Source organism: Pseudopodoces humilis, chromosome 6 (genome assembly GCF_049639895.1).
Source record: "Pseudopodoces humilis isolate 2021_Gansu_Grassland_sample_001 chromosome 6, ASM4963989v1, whole genome shotgun sequence".
In the NCBI taxonomy this organism is placed as follows: domain Eukaryota; kingdom Metazoa; phylum Chordata; class Aves; order Passeriformes; family Paridae; genus Pseudopodoces; species Pseudopodoces humilis.
This window is the reverse complement of record NC_142205.1, coordinates 59114768-59128092: the sequence shown is the minus strand read 5'-3', so window position 1 is coordinate 59128092 and position 13325 is coordinate 59114768. Positions and strand designations below refer to the sequence as shown.

General features: G+C 43.8%; 1 protein-coding gene across 10 annotated transcripts in view; it reads left to right on the top strand.

Annotated features, from left to right (window-relative positions):
* The first annotated feature begins 1778 nt into the window (after positions 1–1778).
* The window catches only part of WDFY3 (WD repeat and FYVE domain containing 3), a 157418-nt gene continuing 145871 nt past the window's right edge, over positions 1779–13325 (top strand). For 7 of the 10 annotated variants that reach the window (XM_014254763.2, XM_088056915.1, XM_088056913.1 and 4 more), the window contains exon 1: positions 2564–2678. The gene's annotated coding sequence lies outside the window, so the exon portion shown is untranslated. Of the gene's footprint in view, positions 2141–2549; positions 2679–13325 lie in introns of those variants that run through there. The other 3 variants (XM_088056911.1, XM_088056917.1, XM_088056918.1) reach the window with 3 other exon arrangements.

Below are 13325 nucleotides of genomic sequence, written 5' to 3'. Positions count from 1 at the left end.
CTGTTGGAACAAGCTGATGGAATCAGTGCTTCCCTTTGCTGCAGTTCAGAATGAAAACACCAAACGGGGTCAAATTCTGCCTAGCAGAGTTCATTGTGTTTTTGCTTCTAGACTGGCATGGCTGGAGGATGCACCTGTAAAAATTCAGTGCATGTTAGCTTTGAATGGACTGAGATAGAGACCTTGGTGGTTTTTGCAGCAGAAACACATTTTCCACAGACTCCTGAGCTTAGCCTTCACTCCAGGGGTAAATTATGTCAATCTGGCATGTGATAGCATGCAACTCAACACACCTACCTTTCCTTCTGTGGATACGTTGCTACAAGATGCATACAAAACATGGAGAGTGCCCTCAGAACATCATGCCCTGAAAGAAAATATGTAGTTGAGTGTTTTGGCCATCCTCATTTTCCCTTCTTATCCTTGTAGCACTTCTTATATGGCCTTAGCCACAGACAAACGTTATTTTTTTTCCATAGCAGACAGTGACAATTACAGGTGTTAGCATATGATGTTGGAATAGGAGGCTGCAAAGCGTGGCTGGGAAGAAGTAGTTACCATGCCCTATGTCCAAAAAATAAGCAAAAGTAAACATTTGATTAGGAGAGGCAAAACAAGATATACATGGAATAAAATTTAAGTTTTCTCGAGAGGCACAAGAATACTGTCTTAAGAACTTCTGCCACTGATCATATCACAGTTGTGATAGGACTATGGCTGACATACTGTGCATGACTTCTCTCTTGGTGCCTGTTCTTCACGGATTGTCCCACACAGAAAAACTACAGGTATTGCAAAGGGAGAGTTGGCTCCATTCCAACCCAAACTATAGCCTGGACTGTTCTCCTGAGCTGGGCTAGATGTGGCTCCTGTCCACACAGTGAATTTTGAATGCCTGAAGATGTCTTTAACAAGTAACAGTAGCACTGTATTGTGTAGGCAAGGATGTTACACACTTGTCCTTGCTTATTTTGTTTCTCAGTTGGGAAAAGTAGGCTTTCTTTGTTTGGAATTATACTTTTGTCTTCAGTGAGTGCTTCAGTGAGTGCTTCTTAGGAGCTGAAGTAGAGCTAGCCTCACTCATGACATACGTAAGTTTTAAGCAGAGTTTTTCCCACCTGAATGGGACCAGATCATTTCCACTGCCAGCTGAAAAGCAGAACATCAGCCAGAAAAAACATTAAGTGCATTTACATGTTTGATGCTAATGGCCAGAGAAGGAAGAACGGATAAATGGTGTTTACTCAATTTGTCCTCAAGCACAACAAAGTACACAGCTTCCTTTAATAAACCTCTGTAGCACAGGCAAGAGGCAACGGTTCTGGTCCCTGGGGCTCGTGATAATTTGCCAAAATGAAACATAGAGGTCTCGGATGGTTTGTGCACTGTTTATTGTAGCTTTTACCCCTGTAGCCAGATTCTCCAAACTACCATTTTGTTTTTTCAATGAAGGTTTCAGAAGAGATTTTGTAAACAAAAAAATACCCCAAACAAAACTGCTAGAGGGTGAATGGCTGCTAGCAGCTGATTTCTTAGAGGAGGTAAGTTTATAAGTGATTGGAAAAAGGCAAAGGGTCTCTGGTTACACACATGTGGACACACCTTTGCACTGCTCCTCAGGAGTGTCGACATGGATGAAGCTTGCCTTGGGGTTGCAGTGACCCCCTGCACTGTGTGCCCAGCACCTGGCTAAACCGATGTCTTGTCCTGCAGACAAAAAGGTGTCCTTCAGCTGCTGGGAATTTAACACAACTTCTGGGTTAAGTAGGAAAAGGGTAACTATTTCTGTTTAAACATCTGGATCATTCAGATGAGACCGGTTGGTCAGCACAGACACACAATCCTCTTTCTGGTCGGCACTAGGGATATCCAGTGGACTTTCCTTAGATGCACACTTGACAAAGAGCGAAAAGGAAAGCAACTCAAGCCCAGCTCAAGGGTGGGTTATTTGCTCCGGCATAGACCTGCATTTCCTTCCTCATCACACATCCAAGTTCCTGCCCGGGACGGCTTCTTCTCGCGTGCCAGCTGCTCGGGCCTGTGGCAGCGGGGTAGACGGCAGAGGACACGGGCGGTCAGCGCTAGAGGAGCAGGAATTCTGTCAGAGAACGGGGAGAACCCAAACCCACCACTGCAAAAAGTAAGATAATTGCACAAAGCCCCAGAACTAAGGAACGGGCCCGCGGCCTGCCAGCACCAACCGTCTTTCCGCGGGCGGCCTCGCCGTGCTGCGGGAGCGACCGCAGCCAGCCGGGAGCAGTGGGAGGAGGAGGAGGAGGAGCGGAGGGAGGAGGCAGCGCTGGCAGCCGGGCGGGGAGGGGGCACTCGGCGCCGAGGAGGAGGACTAAGATGGCCACCAGCCGCCGCGGGGAGCGGCCCCGTTCCCTCCGCGGCCCCCTCGGTGCGGCCCGGCCTTGGTGGGGCCGGGACAACCCCGGCGCCCGGACGGTGCAGCAGCGGCGGCAGCGGTGCCCCCCGCCGGGGCCCGCCCGGGGGGAGCCGCCCCCCCGGCCCGGCCCGCACCGCCTGGCCGCGGCCGCCGCGCCGCGTAACCCCCCGAGCCGAGCTCTGCTGGCGGAGAGAGCACAGCGGAGAGAGGAGAACGAGGAGGGACGGAGCGCCCGCCGCCCCCTCCCCTGGCCGGCACAGCGGCACCGCCGGGACCCCGCCGCCCCCCGGTGAGTGCCCGTCGGCGCTTCCCGCCGCCCCCCGGGCCCCGCCGCTTTGTTGCGCCGCCGGCGGGCCCGGGGAGGCCCGGCGCCCCCTCGGCCCTGCTCGGGCCGGCCGCAGGCCCCGCTCCCCGGGGATACCGAGCGGCCGGGGCGGGCTGGAGGAGGGGGCGGCGGCGCAGGTGCTGGGGGCGGCCGATCATTGTCACTGCGCGGGCAACCCCCCTCCGGCTCCAGTGCACGGGCTGTGCCGGGGCCGCGGTGAGGAGGGGCCCGGGTGAAGCCCGGGGGTCGCGGAGGAGCCCCGCGGGCGCTGGGCCGCTCCGGCCGCCTTTGTTGTGGCTGGGGCGGGTGGTTTTCCCGCGGGAGCCCGGGGGGGGGGGGGGGGGGCCCCCCCTCCCCAGCCCGGGGGGGGGCCTGCAGGGAGCCTAGGGGGGTCGCCCCGTGCAGCCGCAGGCACTGGGCGGCTCACGGGCGGTGGGTCGGGTCGGCTTTTTCACCCCCGCGTTTTATTTTGATTTTTCATGCGGGTACTGATTTTGGCGGCAGCCCCGAGGTGTTGACCCTGCGGTGCGGCAGGGACACTGAAGTTACAGAACCCGACAGGTTTGTTCCCGGTGCGTCCCCGGGGACAGGGGGGTCGTGGCTCTCGGAGGGTTCTGAACATAGTGTTGGAGGGATTTGCGGGGTTGCTGAAGTACCTGCCCCTTGTCTTGAGCGTGGTTTTCGCCCTGCAGTTTTGGGAGGTGGTCCACGCAAATGGAGAGGTTTGCATAGAGACCAGTCAGTAATGCTCGGTGCTGAAACCCTGTGTGATGTTCACCTTGAAAGATTAGGACTATAATTTCTAGCTGTGCCTGCATAGCGAAGCACTTACGGAAGAGGTGCGGAGGACTATATGTATTTAATTTGGCCTATAGTTTCATAAATGATTTAACTGATTTTTTTTGGTTAACTAGACTAACTTGCAAGATTTCAGTGTAGAGCTGTGAGTCCTGGCCTTGTTTTAATGACTGAATTTTGGTTTCTTGCTAATGTAGGTTTGTGATGAGGTCCATGTGTGTCCACATATTGGACCGTGAAATTTTACTATGGAAAACAAGTGGTGGGTTTCCTGTTAAGAAAAGTAAATTTTGCATGTTTTAGCTAACAGAAGTTATTTTTCTCCACCAGAGCTGGGTTGCTGCCTGATGCCTGTGCATGCCTCTGTACTCTGTTATGGCTGTACAGCTATAGGATGTTCCTGAGCTCACAGACTCTGTGGATCCAGTCAGGCTCTGCAGAGAGCCAGCCTTATTGTATCCTTGGCACATTTTGGTGATAAGCTAGCAGTATCTTGAAGTAGGCTATGTAAACAAACTGTACAGTTTCTGTGAACTGACATTTCTGCAATATCTCACTCATCCTGTGCAATCTTTGTAGACGTACAGCATTTGAAGATATGAGCTTACCTGCTGTGGGAACTGGTCAGTGGCAGTAAGCCAGCCAAGTCCATTTCTTTACTTTTAGCTTATAGGCAGGCAGGCATTGTGTCCTGGAAGTGTGTCCATGTCAACATGGCACTAAGTCTTTGTTCCATGGCCCTGGTCAAAAAGTGCTGGCAGTCTAACTTTGGCTGCACGTTTGGACTCTGAATGGGTGTCTCCTCACTATGTCGTGTGGGTCTGTTGAGCTCAACTGGAGCCAGCTCTGGCTGGTGTTATCAACACCTTGTTGATAACTAGGTGTTTTGGGTAGAAGAATCTCTCAAATATCAGATTAGAGGATGGTGAATGGTATTCTTAAGTTTGGTATGTGTTTCTAAGGAACTGGACACATTTGCTTTTCTAGTTTGTTGGGCAATTTTAGGCTGCTCGACTTGGAATAAAAATATCGTATGTTTTGGGTTTTGTGGTCATATTGCATCTCTTAGCCAGCTGATTACCTAGTTGAAGCAAGTTAAGCACAGTGCTGCTGGGACTTAGTATCTTCAGCACCCACTTGAAAATGTATTACAACTATTCTATGTCAAGGTTTAAGTAAGGGTTGGTGTGTCCAGCTCCATACATCAAGATCACTTACTTAGTAGTACTGGTGCCACTATGGGAAAAGAATGCTTATCTTTTTATTCAGAATGGTAACAGAAAGATGCTAAGTAAAAAAAAAAAAAATAGTTCTTGATAATTTCAACCTTGACATAACAAGGCTATATTATTTTGTTGCATCTTGGTACAGGAATGGTCTGAGAAGGTGATCTGACAGCCATCTGCGTGGCTACACAAACCTTGGTACTTACCTCTGGTTTAGTGGAGCTAAACTGCCAGAAGTGTGCAAGGCAAGCAGGTCTTTAGGATGTAACAGTGTGCTGCTCTTAGAGGAATGCAGCAGTGTGTTTCACATCCACCAGCCTTGCATTAACTAATTCATAGTTTTCCACAAGTGTTCTGTGGGATTTTTAGCATTCAAGAAACTTTATGAGCAGGGAATGGGGGTGAGTGTGGGCAGATGTTCTGCTTGCCCTTTGAAATGCTCAGGACTGTCATGGGATTGTTTGGAAACTTTGGTGTTGGAACATAGTGTTTCACTTCCCAAATGTTGATATTAACTGTTCTGTTGCTGGGTTCTGGGCATTCACTTGGGTTTTTGAAGATGTACTAAGCTGAAAAATATAAAGAGAAGAGGACAGTGGTTCCCTCTCAGATGGTTAAATTGCCAAAGGACAAATCTATTCATGTTAATTAGCAGTTTTGTTCACATTTGTAAGTGATTTTAAGTCCCTATTGCAAAATAGTGGAAATACTGTTTCAGCAGTGGCCTTTGACTTGCAGGACTTCCTGCCATGAGGAAGTCTTATGTCATTTGTCCAAAATAAACAGATTTTGAAGAATACAGATAAAGTATGCTGTGAGAAACTATACATCTAAGTCACAATTTACCCTCTGTTGCTTGCTTGCTCTTCTGATAATTAGTACCATGGAAGTCTATTCTTATGATATGTTACTAAAATGTAACTTGCATTTTGTAAGGGGAGGTAGAATTTTCTGTTGGTCCATAGTACAATTTCTGGATATGTGTGTAGGTGGAAAACAAATTATTTCCTCATGGCTTTAATACAGAAGCTTTTAACTTCACTGGTTTCCTTCTTGATTCTTTTTTCATGCTTGGTGGTATTGCTGATTGCAATAGTACTCTATTCAAAATGCCCAAGTTATGACACATACTTAACAGTATTAGTTTCTTTGTATTTGGGGTGCTGATTACTTTAAAAAGTGCTTTTTTTGTTACTTATCTGTCCTAAGTGACCAACTGCTTGAGTCTCTAAGCCTTCATGTGTCGAAGGACTGAGGTGCATTGGTGTAAGATTGTCACATCTCCTGGAACAGCTCTCTTCAACTTTGTAATTTCGTTTACAGTTTTGTAATAAATAAGAGGAGCTTTACAAGGGTGAAACAGTTTATCTTTTATCAGAGACTTTGCATCCTGCTAAAAGGCTGCCCCCTTTTCCAGGACAGGGAGGAGAAAACAGGACATAATTATAAGGTCCCTGTGCCATTTGTTCTAAGCTGCTGTCCCACAGACAGTGTGGAAAGTGTTGCCATATCCTTTTGATGGGTACAAAATCCTGCTGGCAGGATGTAATATTTTAGCTGAAGTCATTGGTGGAGAGGTGAGAGCAGCTTCTTGGCTCAGGTGAGAGTGCTGCAAGCTTTTCAGGACTGAGTATGTGTTAGTGGTGATCCAGCCTTGAGAGCATCTGTTTGGCAAGCAACCCAAGTTTGACAAGGCACTAATATAAGGCTTTTTGGTCACATCCTCTGTTCTTCTGGATACTACAGGTAAGTGTGTACAGCACCTCCCTGGTACGAACAGGGGCTTGGTGGCTGCCCTGAGGACTGGATGGCAACATCTTGCTGAGGAGGCCATGGTGTGGTCTCCGGTGCTGGTGTCACTGTTGGGGGAACTTTTCTTACACCTGCTAGGAGCTCTTGGCTGGTATCAAGGCTTTCAAAACAAGTGCGAAGGGCAGCTTTGTCCAGTCCAAAGAAGGAAGAATGTGTCTTGTTCCTTTTCTATTTGCTTTGCTCTAAGTATGCAGGAGTTTAGGTTTCTTTTTCCTTTCCTTTAAGTCTTTTATGAGTGAAGATGAATTACATCTTTTGGTTTTTTCCCATGAAGAGCTCTGGGGCAAAAATTTCTGACTTTTGTTCTGTGTGGAAATGTGCAATTGACATGATTTTTGACAATTGCTGATGTTTTTGAAATTTTGAATGACAGCAGAGAATATTTGTGGCTTTTTTTAATGGTGTAATTTTTTCTTTTTTCTCTCCCTACCTGATGAGCAAAGCTGTGATATTGGAAGTAAAACTATATTGAGATTTGAGGGAAAAAATGTTTGATGTTTCTTTGGGATTACTTTATTCCAGTGAGAGCTACATGCCATCTTTTGGGATCTTTCCCATTTGAGGGAAGAGGGGTTTGACTGCTTTGCTGGTTTTGGTGTTTCATCACTATCCTGTGATGGATTTCTCCTGTCTTAAGCGTGTGACTTGTAATTCTTCTCACATATCGCAGAATAGGAACAGATTTGCAGAACTTGCACATGTAAAAAAATATCTTCTGAAATTTCAAATACAGTAGAGTTACAGTAGAGTTCAAATACAATCTTGTGCAAGGAAGGAGGGAATTGTGTGGGAACCATAAACAATAAGGGATGTTGAATGGTACGAGGGCACATGGCTTCTAATTTCTGGGCAAATGTTAAGAAATGTCAGCGAAAGATGAGATGGATGCATCTGAATTATAACGATCAGATATGCATTAATAGAATGTTTAGCTCTTACACCTTCACAAAATTATTTCCATGTGTTTTTGTTACAATATGGCATGGAAAAAGCTTTGATCAGGTTGGCTAACCTAAGGTACAGACAGTATGTAAATTTGAAAACATATGGAAGAAGTGGATTCTCAGGGTGGCTTATTTAATCCCTTTCTCTCTTGCTCTACAGAAATTTTTTGTTGCGCTGGAAGCATATAAGAGATAACTTCCTGCTTTTTCAGGCTGGGTGGGTATTCATCAGTTACATGGGTAACTTAAGCTTCTTTTTCCCATTCTAAGACACCTACCTTAGAGAAGTCAGACCCTTTTAACTATAAAGCTGGTCCCTCTATTGAATCATCTGTTTTCTTACTAATGGCTGTGACAGTTTTGGTTTTGAATGTGCATTTGATAATTTGTAGTGAAGGATTTCAGAGTTAAGGGGGAGTTAGCAAAATTGATCCTTATCTTAAACTAGCTATATCAAATAAGCAAATGGGAAAAAAGCCCCAAACCTTCAGAGCTGACAGTTTGGTAGTGCTAAGATAGACACATGGCTATGGTTGGAAGGAGAAGATACTCCTACACTTTCTTAGGTGTTTTGGTTTTTTTTGGGGTCTTTCAAATTTGGAACGTGATGAATTCAGTGAGAGTGTGGATCAGTAGCTCTTGGGGAAAAACTTACATCTGGCTTTCTATGTCACTGCAGCTTTTGTCAGTTATCACCATGCATTGGGTATGAGAGAGTAACTCTACCTAATGCTACTTTTCTCAGTATCATCCTGGCAGGTGGAATGTGGGTGCAAGTGAACCACGTTTTATGTTCTTGTATTACCAGATGATTTATTATTTTCATATGAAGACGTGGTAAAAATCTAAGTGTTGTCCAAAGCAGGATGGTTTAATTTGTGTGAAGTAATGGATGATGGGATGTTGCTTCAGAAAGTGGAATGTGTTTGAATGCCATGGTGATAAATAGTGTTGCTTCTTATCCCTGGTTCTTGTTGAGAACCAAAATCTGAGCTCACAGATGGACAGTAACGGGAAGAGGGGGTTTGTACTGCAGGAACTTCCTAAAGTTTGTGTTTGGTTATTTGGCACTGTAAGCATATCCTTTTTTTTTTTTTTTTTTGTGTTTAATTCGAGATAAGTGGAATAGAAAGAGAAATTGCAGGGCTAGGCAAATACTAAGGGTATCCAGAAGGTCTGGTTAAAGGATACAGAGGGATAAAATATGACAAAATATGAACTTGGCTTGGTAATAAAACTTTCTAAAGACTTTTCAAGTGCTTGGATGATGGGTAATCCCGAAAGGAAGAAAGACTGTTCAGACTGCCTTGGGTAAAGATCCCTGAGAAGGTTAATCAGATGTAAGTGCACGTGGCATAAGGAGCCTGAGCTTATGTCTGAGGTTTATTATACCAGTGGGGAGTATTGGCCTGTGGTAGGAGAGCTGTTCTAGGGGAAGCTTATTTTTATGGTATGGAGGCATCAGTGGCAGTACCAGTTCCTGTGATTCCTGCAGCCAAAGTATGCAGAGCAGGGGGTGAGCAATTCATGGAAGCAAGCTCAGAAGTTTGGGGAAAAGCCCCAAAAAACAAACAAAAAACCACCCCCAAAATGCCCCAACAAAAAAAATCTAAAATAATGAAAAATCAAACTGAGCAGTTGCCTGAAGACAACCAAAGGAGTAATGGGAACCAAGGGACAGGAATTCACCATGTTGATAGCATTCAGAGTGCCATTGATGGTCTTAGCATTTGGTTTTGCATTTGGATGCTTGCCAAGGCTTGTTTACTTCTAATGGGATTTTAAGGAGGTCCTTGGGTCTTCAGGTGAGAGCCAGGGATGAGATGAGGCCTTAGTTTGTATTCGTGTGAGTGTACAGAGTACAGAATGTATCATATGGCAGAATGATAGACTAAACAGTTAAAGATTGCATTTCTTAATGTAAAAGTTGGGTCTTTTGCTGTTCTCAGAGTTGAAATGTCGTGGTCTAGGCCCTCAGTAGTGAGATTGGCTCAAGTTACAGCTTTTAAAGCATTGGAAACACAAACCAATTTGATTACTTTTTAAATTTTGAGCCTTAAGCATGCAGTTGATATTTTTTCCCCACAACTGCGAGGTTACATCATCTTTGGAATCTTTGTATGGCAAGATGCTCTGGGCTGGGGTGCCGCAGGTACAATGAGATTGAGAAAGCTGTGATCAAAGCTGGTAATATTCTTGTCATCACTGGTTTCCTGTCAGATAAAGTGACTGAGAAGGAGTGGAATTTATTTCATTTGGAAGTTTCTTTACACTTGCAGAAGAAAGAATGTCTCTTTGATCAGGCAGAAGTAAACATTTGTTATAATTTTATAAGCAGTCATGTGGAATAAGGCATAGAAACCATTTTGGTATTGCATTGCAAGTTAAATACTAATACTTGAGTCAGCAGTTGAGCAGTGACCCACAGTACAAATGTGAAAACAAAGCCTCTGTGGATGTGATCTAAGAGAATGCTAATTTGCTTGTTCATTAGGTTTGCAAAAGTTTCTTTTTAACAGTTTTGAGCAGTGAGCCTAAGCTAGTGATGAATACTTAATTTAGGTTTTGAGTGGGTCATGAAGTAACCAGGGAGTATCTTTTCAAGCTTTTCATTATTAGAGTGTGTAAAGGCACCATAGCAACATGTCTTACTTTGACTGTAGCAATTTCTGGAGACAGAAATATGTTGCTTTTATTTCTTTCCAGCAACATAGCCAGCCACGTTCCCAGCAGTGTTGGATCAGGATAGGAGAGACCGTGGCTTCCCTGCTGTCTGTTGAAAGCTCTCGTAGTCTGACTGGTGATGTTTTTGTACAGACAGGACTCTGGATGTGCTGTATTAAGTAGCAAGAATTTTTTTTTTTTTTTTGTAATTACTTGTAATTAGTGTCAGGGTTTGTCTTCAGCCAGCAGCCAAGCTCTATGTAGCCACTTACATACACTGCACCAAGAATGGGGAGGGAATCAGAAGGGTAAAAGCTGGGAAACCTGAGCTGTGCTGAGATAAAGACAGTTTAATGGGGAAAGCAAAAGCCACACACACAAGCAAGGTGAAACAAGGAATTATTTCCCTGCTTCCCATGGGCAGGCAGCTCTTCAGCCATCTCCAGGAGAGCAGGGCCCCATCACAGACAACCATTTCTTGGGAAGACAAACACCATCACTCCAAATGTATCCTGTTTCCTTCTTCTTCCCCTCACTTTATATACTAGGCATGGTGCCACATGGTCTGGAATATCCCTTTCGTGCGTTGGGGTCACCTGTCTGGGCTGTGTCTCCTCCCACCATCCCAGGCACCCTCAGCTTCCTTGCTGGCATGGCTGGTACAAAGAGCAGAAAAGGCCTTGGCTCTGTCTAAGCCCTGCTCAGCAATAACAATAACATCTCTATATTGTCAACCCTGAGTTCAGAATAAATCCAAAACACACCCCCATACCAGCCACTGTGAATAAAATTAACTCTACCCCAGCCAATATCAGGACATAGAGTTTCCTGATGTGAATTGGGATAACCTACTGCTCAGTTAAACCCTTAAAGTTATTATAACCTGTTTTTATTTCAGTAAAGCACATATGTATATATTATATGCTTCAAATACATATGATGTTATGAATGTTTAGGTTTTTGTTTGTTTGGGTTTGTTTGGGTTTTTTTTTTCCTCATTTTTTTATAAAAGGAAGCAGAGGAGGTGTGTGTGCTGCAAATAATGTACTTGGAAAAATCTTTTTAGTCTAGCTGTGTGTCTTTCCATTGTGATCTTTTTTTATAGAAGGAGATCAATATAGTTGATGTTTTTCTGAAGTAGCTCAGAGTAGAGGATATACCAAGGTGAGGGTTTAGGCTCCTCTGGCACAGACAGAGTAAATTTGAAAGATGAAAACTCTCCTCTTCTTTCCTGTCTATCCTCTTTTCCATCATCCTTTGCAGGATGAAGTTGGAACTTGCCACCTGAGTAAGGATGAACATTTCAAATGAAAACATGATAGCACAAACTATGATAATAACCTTATTTAATAGTTTAGGAAAAGAAAAGGTTACCATCATTATTAGATGTTCATATTGTGTGGAATTCAGCTGGGAATTGTCTTTTTGCATTAAACTGAGGGTTGTGGTGCTGAGGTGGAAATCCCTAGACCTGCTTTTGTAGTACTCCTAACAATGAGTAGGAAAGTGGAGCACCTCAAGCACTGCAGGATTGTAATAAATTGAAATACATTTTCTTGACTTGGGTTGAACAGACTGAATGTTGCTGTCTCTGAATACTCTTCTTTATTATGTGATGTGAGGAAGGACTCATCTTAAATTTTAAGTTCACCTGGAAAAGTTTGAACACACCAGACAAATTTTGGGTGAAGGGACATCTGTAATCGTGATTGAAGCAGGACATTTGCAGAGGTTGGCAGCACAGTGTTTTTAAAGGCCTGACTTTTTACAGAAAGAGGTAAGGATATGGGACAAGCTTTTTGTATGCTTTACATGGCAAATGAAAACATGGGAGTCTTTTATGTCCACTGTGAAGGAACAGTGGAACTGAAGCCCAGTGGCAGATAGGCAGAGAGTGATTTTTCTCTATTTTTGGTTTTTTTTGGTTTTTTTTTTTTTGGGTTTTTTTTTTGGTTTTTTTGGGTTTTTTTTGTTTTTGTTTTTTTGTTCTCCATGTGATGCTGAAGATAGTAAGATAATTTTTTAATGTTGTAGGCTATGAAAGTACTGGATGTTTTATTGTAACTGTTTTTGTGTCCACTGTTGGGTTTATAACTGGTCTGTTACTCATACTTCCGTGTTTGCTCTTGGTGTGGCGGGCAGCAGTGATGTGCCAGCAGCTGTGAGGTCCCAGTAAAGTGGCTGAGGGAAACCTTGTTGGAAAGTTAGCACAGTTTGTAGAGGGCTCTTACCTCTACCCAGGAGAAAGCAAGCTGCTTTTGTGAATTTAAACTAATTACAAAAAAAGTCCCCTTTGACTCTTTTACTTAGGTTAGGGTGGATGTTCAAAGAAGTGACCCTTCACTTAATCAGGTGAAGGACAGGAGCTCCATCAGGAGCACCCTGACTTGACTGAAAGTTTACTATTAACTTGGAACATGCAAAGAACATTGGTCAGAAGTCGCACTTTATTGTTAAAGCATTAAATAATGTTGGACGAAAAGTCTATGCATAACCCATGTTTTAAAAAGAATTGCACTGTTTAGGGATCGTGAATGGTCTTGATCTTTAAAGAAGAGAACTAAGTGCACAGTGTTGCATTTTCATACTAACATATGAAGACACTCCTTGAGTAGTTTTCTGTATAAATGTTTCAGGAAGATTGCCTACATGAATGGAAAATGGATGTGTGATGAAGACTTCTATTTTTTTCTATGTTTTTTTTCTATGTTTTTTTCCTCTTCAATTCAAATATTGCTGTTATTTTTTAGTCTGCACAAGAGGTATTTGTCGGCATGTATCTTGAATTTTGTAGAATTCTTTTCATCTTCTTTTTAATTACTGTTTATGTGGTGATGTCCAGTTCGCTAGTTAACAAGCAAAAATCTACCAATAAAAAGTCAAACCAGCAAAATAGATCCTTTTCCCTCTGTACCTAGTTTCTTTCTTAACAACATATAAGTAGTAGAGGAAAAAACCTAGTCTGGCAAACAAGACATGAGGATTTTGTTTTGACCATTTTATTGTGACTCTTAGTGTTTGGGTTAAAAACAAGTTTTGAGTTGCCCTCCAGCTCTCTCCTCAGGTACTGTTAGAGTAATGCTCAGGCTGAGCTGTGTGGAGTGCATTTGCTTACAGATATTGCATTAATACTGTTCCTTATTCCTCTCTTGCAGAAGGAAAATAGC